General features: G+C 52.0%; 1 protein-coding gene across 1 annotated transcript in view; it reads left to right on the top strand.

Moving 5' to 3' along the window:
* Positions 1-848: 848 nt before the first annotated feature.
* Positions 849-9,721, top strand: part of LOC139267453 (toll-like receptor 5) — a 33,010-nt gene continuing 24,137 nt past the window's right edge. Inside the window, exon 1 of the mRNA XM_070885798.1 lies at positions 849-1,058. The gene's annotated coding sequence lies outside the window, so the exon portion shown is untranslated. The remainder of the gene's footprint in view (positions 1,059-9,721) is intronic.

The following is a 9,721-nucleotide window of genomic DNA, read 5'->3' as shown; positions in this document are numbered from 1 at the left end:
GAGGAGAGACGGATTGTCAGTGTGTGTGTGAGGACAGACTGTCCGTGTGTGTGTGTGAGAGGAGGGACAGACTGTGTGTGTGTGAGGACAGACTGTCAGTGGACTGTCAGTGTGTGTGTGTGAAGAGGGACGGACTGTGTGTGTGTGTGAGGAGGGACGGACTGTGTGTGTGTGTGAGGAGGGACGGACTGTCTGTGTGTGTGTGAGGACAGACTGTCAGTGGACTGTCAGTGTGTGTGTGTGAGGAGGGACGGACTGTCAGTATGTGTGTGAGTGAGGAGGGACTGTCAGTGTGTGTGTGTGAGGAGGGACGGACGGACTGTCAGTATGTGTGTGTGAGGAGGGACGGACGGTCTGTCAGTGTGTGTGTGAGTGAGGAGGGACGGTCTGTGTGTGTGTGTGAGGAGGGAGGGACGGTCTGTGTGTGTGTGTGAGGAGGGACGGACGGTCTGTCAGTGTGTGTGTGTGTGAGGAGGGAGGGACGGTCTGTGTGTGTGTGTGAGGAGGGACGGACGGTCTGTCAGTGTGTGTGTGTGAGGAGGGACGGACGGTCTGTCAGTGTGTGTGTGAGTGAGGAGGGACGGTCTGTGTGTGTGTGTGAGGAGGGAGGGACGGTCTGTGTGTGTGTGTGAGGAGGGAGGGACGGTCTGTCAGTGTGTGTGTGTGTGAGGAGGGAGGGACGGTCTGTGTGTGTGTGTGTGAGGAGGGACGGACGGTCTGTCAGTGTGTGTGTGTGAGGACAGACTGTCAGTGGACTGTCAGTGTGTGTGTGTGAAGAGGGACGGACTGTGTGTGTGTGTGAGGAGGGACGGACTGTCAGTGTGTGTGTGAGTGAGGAGGGACTGTCAGTGTGTGTGTGTGAGGAGGGAGGGACGGTCTGTGTGTGTGTGTGAGGAGGGACGGACGGTCTGTCAGTGTGTGTGTGTGTGAGGAGGGAGGGACGGACTGTCAGTGTGTGTGTGTGTGTGTGAGGGCGGACGGGACCTCCTGTGTTCCCGAGCACTTCCCTTCTCCTGCTCGGAGACTCCGCCAGGATCCGAGACTCGGCCCAGCTCCAGGTGAGCCCGACTGACGGAACTTAGCAAATGTTGCACTTTCCCCTGGATCCCAACTCTTCCGTTTGTGCTGGAACTTTCCTGACCCGTTTCAGCCCAAGGTTTGTGTCTACCAGGTGAGACCCGCCCGAGTGTCACTGATTCCCGCGGGACTCTCAAACCGGAGCGGCTCCCGGTCCGCTCCTCGTCACTCCGGTCCACTCGCCGTCGCTCCCGGTCCGCTCCCCGTCACTCCCGGTCCGCTCCTTGTCACTCCGGTCCGCTCCCCGTCACTCCCGGTCCGCTCCTCGTCACTCCGGTCCACTCGCCGTCACTCCCGGTCCGCTCCTTGTCACTCCGGTCCGCTCGCCGTCGCTCCCGGTCCGCTCCCCGTCACTCCCGGTCCGCTCCTTGTCACTCCCGGTCCGCTCGCCGTCGCTCCCGGTCCGCTCCCCGTCACTCCCGGTCCGCTCCTCGTCACTCCGGTCCACTCGCCGTCACTCCCGGTCCGCTCCTTGTCACTCCGGTCCGCTCGCCGTCGCTCCCGGTCCGCTCCCCGTCGCTCCCGGTCCGCTCCTTGTCACTCCCGGTCTGCTCCCCGTCACTCCCGGTCCGCTCCCCGTCACTCCCGGTCCGCTCCTCGTCACTCCGGTCCGCTCCTCGTCACTCCGGTCCGCTCCTTGTCACTCCGGTCCGCTCGCCGTCGCTCCCGGTCCGCTCCTCGTCACTCCGGTCCACTCGCCGTCACTCCCGGTCCGCTCCTTGTCACTCCGGTCCGCTCGCCGTCGCTCCCGGTCCGCTCCCCGTCACTCCCGGTCCGCTCCTTGTCACTCCGGTCCACTCGCCGTCGCTCCCGGTCCGCTCCCCGTCACTCCCGGTCCGCTCCTCGTCACTCCGGTCCACTCGCCGTCACTCCCGGTCCGCTCCTTGTCACTCCGGTCCACTCGCCGTCGCTCCCGGTCCGCTCCCCGTCCGCTCCTTGTCACTCCGGTCCGCTCGCCGTCGCTCCCGGTCCGCTCCCCGTCACTCCCGGTCCGCTCCTTGTCACTCCGGTCCACTCGCCGTCGCTCCCGGTCCGCTCCCCGTCACTCCCGGTCCGCTCCCCGTCACTCCCGGTCCGCTCCTTGTCACTCCGGTCCACTCGCCGTCGCTCCCGGTCCGCTCCCCGTCACTCCCGGTCCGCTCCTCGTCACTCCGGTCCACTCGCCGTCGCTCCTGGTCCGCTCCCCGTCACTCTCGTTCTCACTCTCACTCTCACTCACTCATACTTGCTTTCCGTCACACTCGCTCACTCTCACTCACACTCAGTCACTCTCGGTCACTCACTCTCAGTCTTTCTCGCTCGCTTTCAGTCACTCTTGCTCTTGGTCACTCTTGCTCTCAGTTACTCACTCTCAGTCATTCTCTCTCTCTCTCACACTCTCACTCACTCTCACACATACTCTCTCTCACACTCACTCACATCTCTCTCTCTCACTCTCACACTCTCTCACAGTCTCTCACTCTCTCATTCTCTCATACTCTCTCACTCACTCCTCTCTCACTCACTCTCTCATACATTTCTCTCACTCTCTCTCACTCTCACTCTCACATACTCTCTCACATCTCTCTCAGAAGAACATAAGAACATAAGAATTAGGAACAGGAGTAGGCCATCTAGCCCCTCGAACCTGCTCCGCCATTCAACAAGATCATGGCTGATCTGGCCGTCGACTCAGCTCCACTTACCCGCCCGCTCCCCATAACCCTTAATTCCCTTATTGGTTAAAAATCTATCTATCTGTGACTTGAATACATTCAATGAGCTAGCCTCAACTGCTTCCCTGGGCAGAGAATTCCACAGATTCACAACCCTCTGGGAGAAGAAATTCCTTCTCAACTCGGTTTTAATTTGGCTCCCCCGTATTTTGAGGCTGTGCCCTCTAGTTCTAGTCTCCCCGACCAGTGGAAATAACCTCTCTGCCTCTATCTTGTCTATCCCTTTCATTATTTTACATGTTTCTATAAGATCACGCTTCATCCTTCTGAACTCCGAGTAAAGATCCAGTCTACTCAATCTATCATCATAAGGTAACCCCCTCATCTCCGGCATCGGCCTAGTGAATCGTCTCTGTACCCCCTCCAAAGCCAATATATCCTTCCTTAAGTAAGGTGACCAAAACTGCACGCAATACTCCAGGTACGGCCTCACCAATACCCTGTACAGTTGCAGAAGGACCTCCCTGCTTTTGTACTCCATCCCTCTCGCAATGAAGGCCAACATTCCATTCACCTTCCTGATTACCTGCTGCATCTGCAAACTAACTTTTTGAGATTCATGCACAAGGACCCCCAGGTCCCTCTGCACCACAGCATGTTGTAATTTCTCCCTATTACTAATACTAGTTTTTAAACCATGATTTTTAGTTTTGACCCCTCCTGCAACCCTTTTATATTCATACATATTGTCCCTTCCTATCACCTTGTGGTTTACACTTACCCCAGTGCTACTCTGCTCTGTTGCCTCCTGCCTTTTGCATTTTTTCTTGGGGTCCTGTTCATCTGAGCTCTCACCCACTCTAACTAGTTCAGAGCCCTCTCCTGGGTTCCGAATACTCCTTGCATTGAGGCACCGAGCTTTCATGCTTGCCTTTTTATTACACTTTGACCCTTTAGAATTTTGCTGTACAGTGGCCTTTTTTGTTTTTTCCTTGGGTTTCTCTGCCCTCCACTTTTACTCATCTCCTTTCTGTCTTTTGCTTTTGTCTCCTTTTTGTTTCTCTCTGTCTCCCTGCATTGGTTCCCATCCCACTGCCATATTAGTTTAACTCCTCCCCAACAGCACTAGCAAACACTCCCCCTAGGACATTGGTTCCGGTCCTGCCCAGGTGCAGACCGTCCGGTTTGTACTGGTCCCACCTCCCCCAGAACCGGTTCCAATGCCCCAGGAATTTGAATCCCTCTCTGCTGCACCACTGCTCAAGCCACGTATTCATCTGAGCTATCCTGCGATTCCTACTCTGACTCGTACGTGGCACTGGTAGCAATCCCGAGATTACTACATTTGAGGTCCGACCTTTTAATTTAGCTCCTAGCTCCTTAAATTCGTCTCGTAGGACCTCATCCCTTTTTTTACCTATGTCGTTGGTACCAATGTGCACCACGACAACTGGCTGTTCACCCTCCCTTTTTAGAATGTCCTGCACCCGCTCCGAGACATCCTTGACCCTCGCACCAGGGAGGCAACATACCATCCTGGAGTCTTGGTTGCGGCCGCAGAAACGCCTATCTATTCCCCTTACAATCGAATCCCCTATCACTATCGCTCTCCCACTCTTTTTCCTGCCCTCCTGTGCAACAGAGCCAGCCACGGTGCCATGAACTTGGCTGCTGCTCTCACACACTCACTCTCTCACTATCACACAGTCACACTCTCTCTCACACTCTCTCACACTCTCTCACACTCTCTCACACTCTCTCACACTCTCACTCTCTCTCACACACTATCACACTCACACTCTCACACTCTCACACTACTCTCACACTCTCTCACACACTCTCTCACGCTCTCACATCTCTCATTCTCTCACACTCTCTCACTCTCACACATTCTCTCACACTCTCTCTCTCACACTCTCTCACACCCTCTCACACCCTCTGTCACATCTCTCACACTCTCTCTCACACTCTCACACTCGCTCTCATATCTCTCACACTCTCACACTCTCACTCACTCACTCATTCTCTCACTCTCACTCACACTCTCTCTCACATCTCTCACACTCTCTCACACTCACTCTCACACTCGCAATCTCTCACTCACATCTCTCATTCTCACTCTCTCACCCTCACTTTCACTCTCTCACTCTCACTCTTTCACTCCCACTCTCACTCTCTCACTCTCATTCTCTCACTCACACTCTCTCACTCGCTCACACTCTCACTCTCTCACACTCTCACTCTCTCACACTCTCTCTCTCACACTCTCTCACACCCTCTCACATCTCTCACACGCTCTCACACTCTCACACACTCTCTCACTCTCACACATCTCTCTCACACTCTCTCTCACACTCTCTCACTTCTCACTCTCTCAATACTCTCTCACTCCTCTCTCACATCTCTCTCACTCTCTCACTGACTCACTCTCACATCTCTCTCACTCTCTCACTGACACTCTCACACTCACTCTCACACACTCTCTCTCTCTCACTCTCTCATCTCTCTCACACTCTCACACTCTCACACTCTCACACTCTCACACTCTCACACTCTCTCTCACATCTCTCACATCTCTCACACTCACTCTCTCTCTCACATCTCACACTCTCTCTCTCACACTCTCTCTCTCACACTCTCACACTCTCACTCACTCTCTCCCTCTCTCACTCACACTCTCGCATCTCTCATACTCTCACACATTCTCACATCTCTCACACTCACTCTCAGATTCTCACTCTCTCACTCACATCTCTTACTCTCACTCTCTCACTCTCACTCTCTCACTCTCACTCTCTCACTCTCACTCTCTCACACTCGCTCTCACACACTCTCTCTCTCACACACTCTCTCACTCTCTCACATCTCTCATTCTCTCATACTCTCTCACTCTCTCACACTCTCTCACATCTATCTCACACTCACTCTCACACTCTCTCACTCTCTCACTCTCTAACTCGCTCCAACATCTCTCTCACTCTCTCACACTCTCTCTCACCATCTCTCGTTCTCTCACATTCTCTCGCATCTCTCACTCTCTCTAACATTCTCACTCTCACACTCTCTCACACTCTCTCACTCTCACTCACTCTCACACTCTCACACTCTCTCTCACATCTCTCACACTCACACTCTCTCACATCTCTCACTCTCTCTCTCACACTCTCTCTCTCACACTCTCACTCACTCACTCTCTCCCTCTCTCACTCACACTCTCACATCTCTCATACACTCACACATTCTCACATCTCTCTCACACTCACTCTCAGACTCTCACTCTCTCACTCACATCTCTCACTCACATCTCTTACTCTCTCTCTCACCCACTCTCACACTCTCTCACACTCTCACTCACTCTCAAATCTCTCACAATCTCTCACATTCTCACACTCTCACACTCTCTCTCACTCTCACACTCTCACAAACACTCTCACAAATCTCTCTCACACACACTCTCTCACTTCTCACTCTCTCAACACTCCCTCACTCCTCTCTCACACTCACTCTCACACTCTCACACTCTCCCATCTCGCTCACTCTCTCACTCACACTCTCTCACACTCACTCTCACACACTCACTCTCTCAAACTCTCTCTCTCTCACTCTCACACTCTCACTCTCACACTCTCACTCTCTCACTCTCTCACTGCTCTCTCATTCATACATCTGTCACACTCTCTCTCACACTCACTCTCACTCTCTCACTCTCACTCACTCTCACTCACTCTCACTTACTCTCTCTCACACTCTCACATATCTCACTCTCTCACTCACACTCTATCAAATCTCTCACATCTATCTCACACTCGCTCTCACACTCTCTCACATTTCTCACGCTCTCTCACATCTCTCACACTCTCTCTCTCACACTCTCTCTCTCACACTCTCTCTCTCTCTCTCTCTCACACTCTCTCTCTCACACTCTCTCTCTCACACTCTCTCTCTCACACTCACAGTCTCAGTTCTCAAACTCTCTTACTCTCTCTCTCACACTCTCTCACTCGCTCTCTCTCACACTCACATTTTCACACTCCCTCACACTCACTCTCACACTCTCTCACACACTCTCACTCTCTCACTCCCTCTCACACTCACACTCTCTCAGTTCTCTCACATTCTCTCACTCATCTCTCACTCTCTCAAATCTCTCACATCTATCTCACACTCACACTCTCTCACTCTCTCTATCATCTCTCACACTCTCTCACACTCGCTCTCTCTCTCTCACACTCTCTCACATTCTCACACTCTCACTCTCGCAATCTCTCGCATCTCTCACTCTCTCTCATTCTCTCTCACATCTCTCTCACACTCTCTCAAATCTCTCACTCTTTCAACACTATCTCACTCCTCTCTCACACTCATTCTCACACTCTCACATCTCTCTCACTCACACACTCATTCTCGCACACTCACTCTCTCACACTCTCTCTCTCTCACTCTCTCTCTCACATCTCTCTCACACTCTCACTCAGTCTCACTCTCTCTCTCACATCTCCCTCACACTCACTCTCACATCTCTCACACTCTCCCACACTCTCTCACTCTCACTCTCTCTCACACTTTCTCTCTCTCTCACACTCTCACTCACACTCTCTCAACACTATCTTACTCTCTCACTCACACTCTCACTCTCTCTCACATCTCTCTCACACGCTCCTCACACTCTCTCACACTCTCTCACACTCTCTCACACTCTCACACTCTCACTCTCATACTCGCACATCTCTCTCACTCACTCTCACACACTCACTCTCTCACACTCACTCTCTCACTCTCTCACTCTCTCACTCTCACATCTCTCTCACACTCACTCTCACTCACAGTCTCACTCTCTCTCACACTCACTCACACTCTCACACTCTCTCTCTCACATCTCTCACACTCACACTCTCTCACATCTCTCACTCTCTCTCTCACACTCTCACTCACTCACTCTCTCCCTCTCTCACTCACACTCTCACATCTCTCATACACTCACACATTCTCACATCTCTCTCACACTCACTCTCAGACTCTCATTCTCTCACTCACATCTCTCACTCACATCTCTTACTCTCACTCTCTCACTCTCACTCTCACTCTCACACTCACACACTCTCTCACACTCTCACTCTCCACTCGCTCTCACACACTCTCTCTCTCTCTCACATCTCTCATTCTCTCACACTCTCACTCTCTCTCACTCTCTCACACTCTCTCACTATGGCATCGCATCTCTCACATCTCTCTCACTCTCACACTCTCTCAAATCTCTCACATCTATCTCACACTCACTCTCACACTCACTCTCACACTCTAACTCGCTCCAACATCTCTCTCACTCTCTCTCACTCTCTCTCACTCTCTCACACTCTCTCACACAGTCTCTCACACTCAGTCTCTCACACTCACAGTCTCTCAGTTCTCAAACTCTCTTACTCTCTCTCACACTCACATTTTCACACTCCCTCACACTCACTCTCACACTCTCTCACACACTCTCACTCTCTCACTCTCTCTCTCACTCTCTCACTCCCTCTCACACTCACACTCTCTCAGTTCTCTCACTCTCTCTCTCACTCTCTCACTCCTCTCACTCATCTCTCACTCTCTCAAATCTCTCACATCTATCTCACACTCACACTCTCTCACTCTCTCTATCATCTCTCACACTCTCTCACTCTCTCACACTCGCTCTCTCTCTCTCACTCTCTCACTATCTCACATTCTCACACTCTCACTCTCGCAATCTCTCGCATCTCTCACTCTCTCTCATTCTCTCTCACATCTCTCTCACACTCTCTCACTCTCACTCTCTCAAATCTCTCACTCTTTCAACACTATCTCACTCCTCTCTCACATTCATTCTTACACTCTCACATCTCTCTCACTCACTCTCTCACATCTCTCTCAAACTCTCACTCACAGTCTCACTCTCTCTCTAACATCTCTCTCACACTCACTCTCACATCTCTCACACTCTCCCACACTCTCACTCTCTCTCTCACACTTTCTCTCCTCACACCTCTCACACTCTCACTCACACTCTCTCAATACTATCTTACTCTCTCACTCACACTCTCACTCTCTCTCACATCTCTCTCACACGCTCTCACACTCTCTCACTCTCTCACACTCTCTCACATCCCTCTCACACTCTCTCACACTCTCTCTCTCACTCACAGTCTCACTCTCTCTCACTACTCTCTCTCTCACACTATGTCACTCCTCTCTCACTCTCTCTCTCACACTCTCTCACACTCTCTCACACTCTCTCACACTCTCTCACACTCTCTCACAACTCACTCTCTCTCACTCTCTCTCACTCTCACTCAGACTCCTCTCACACTCTCACTCTCTCTCTCACACTCTCTCACACTCACCAGTCCTCATGCTCACAGTCTCTCATGCTCACAGTCTCTCAGTTCTCAAACTCTCTTACTCTCTCTCTCACACACTCTCACTCGCTCTCTCTCACACTCACAATTTTCACACTCCCTCACACTCACTCTCACACTCTCTCACTCTCTCTCACTCTCTCACTCCTCTCACACTCACACTCTCTCAGTTCTCTCACACTCTCTCACTCTCTCTCACACTCTCTCACTCTCTCTCACACTCTCTCACTCAGCTCTCACTCTCTCAAATCTCTCACATCTAGCTCACACTCACACTCTCTCACTCTCTCTCACTCTCTCTCACTCTCTCACACTCTCTCACACTCTCTCACTCTCTCACACTCCTCACTCACTCTCGCAATCTCTCGCATCTCTCACTCTCTCTCATTCTCTCTCACATCTCTCTCACACTCACACTCTCTCAAATCTCTCACTCTCTCATACCTCTCTCTCTCACATATCTCTCTCACACTCACTCTCACTCACACTCTCTCACTCTTTCAACACTATCTCACTCCTCTCTCACACTCATTCTCACACTCTCACATCTCACTCTCACTCACACACTCATTCTCACACACTCACTCTCTCACACTCTCTCACTCTCAC

The sequence above is a fragment of the Pristiophorus japonicus genome, chromosome 7, assembly GCF_044704955.1.
Source record: "Pristiophorus japonicus isolate sPriJap1 chromosome 7, sPriJap1.hap1, whole genome shotgun sequence".
NCBI classification, from domain to species: domain Eukaryota; kingdom Metazoa; phylum Chordata; class Chondrichthyes; family Pristiophoridae; genus Pristiophorus; species Pristiophorus japonicus.
This window is presented reverse-complemented; position numbering and strand designations above follow the sequence as displayed.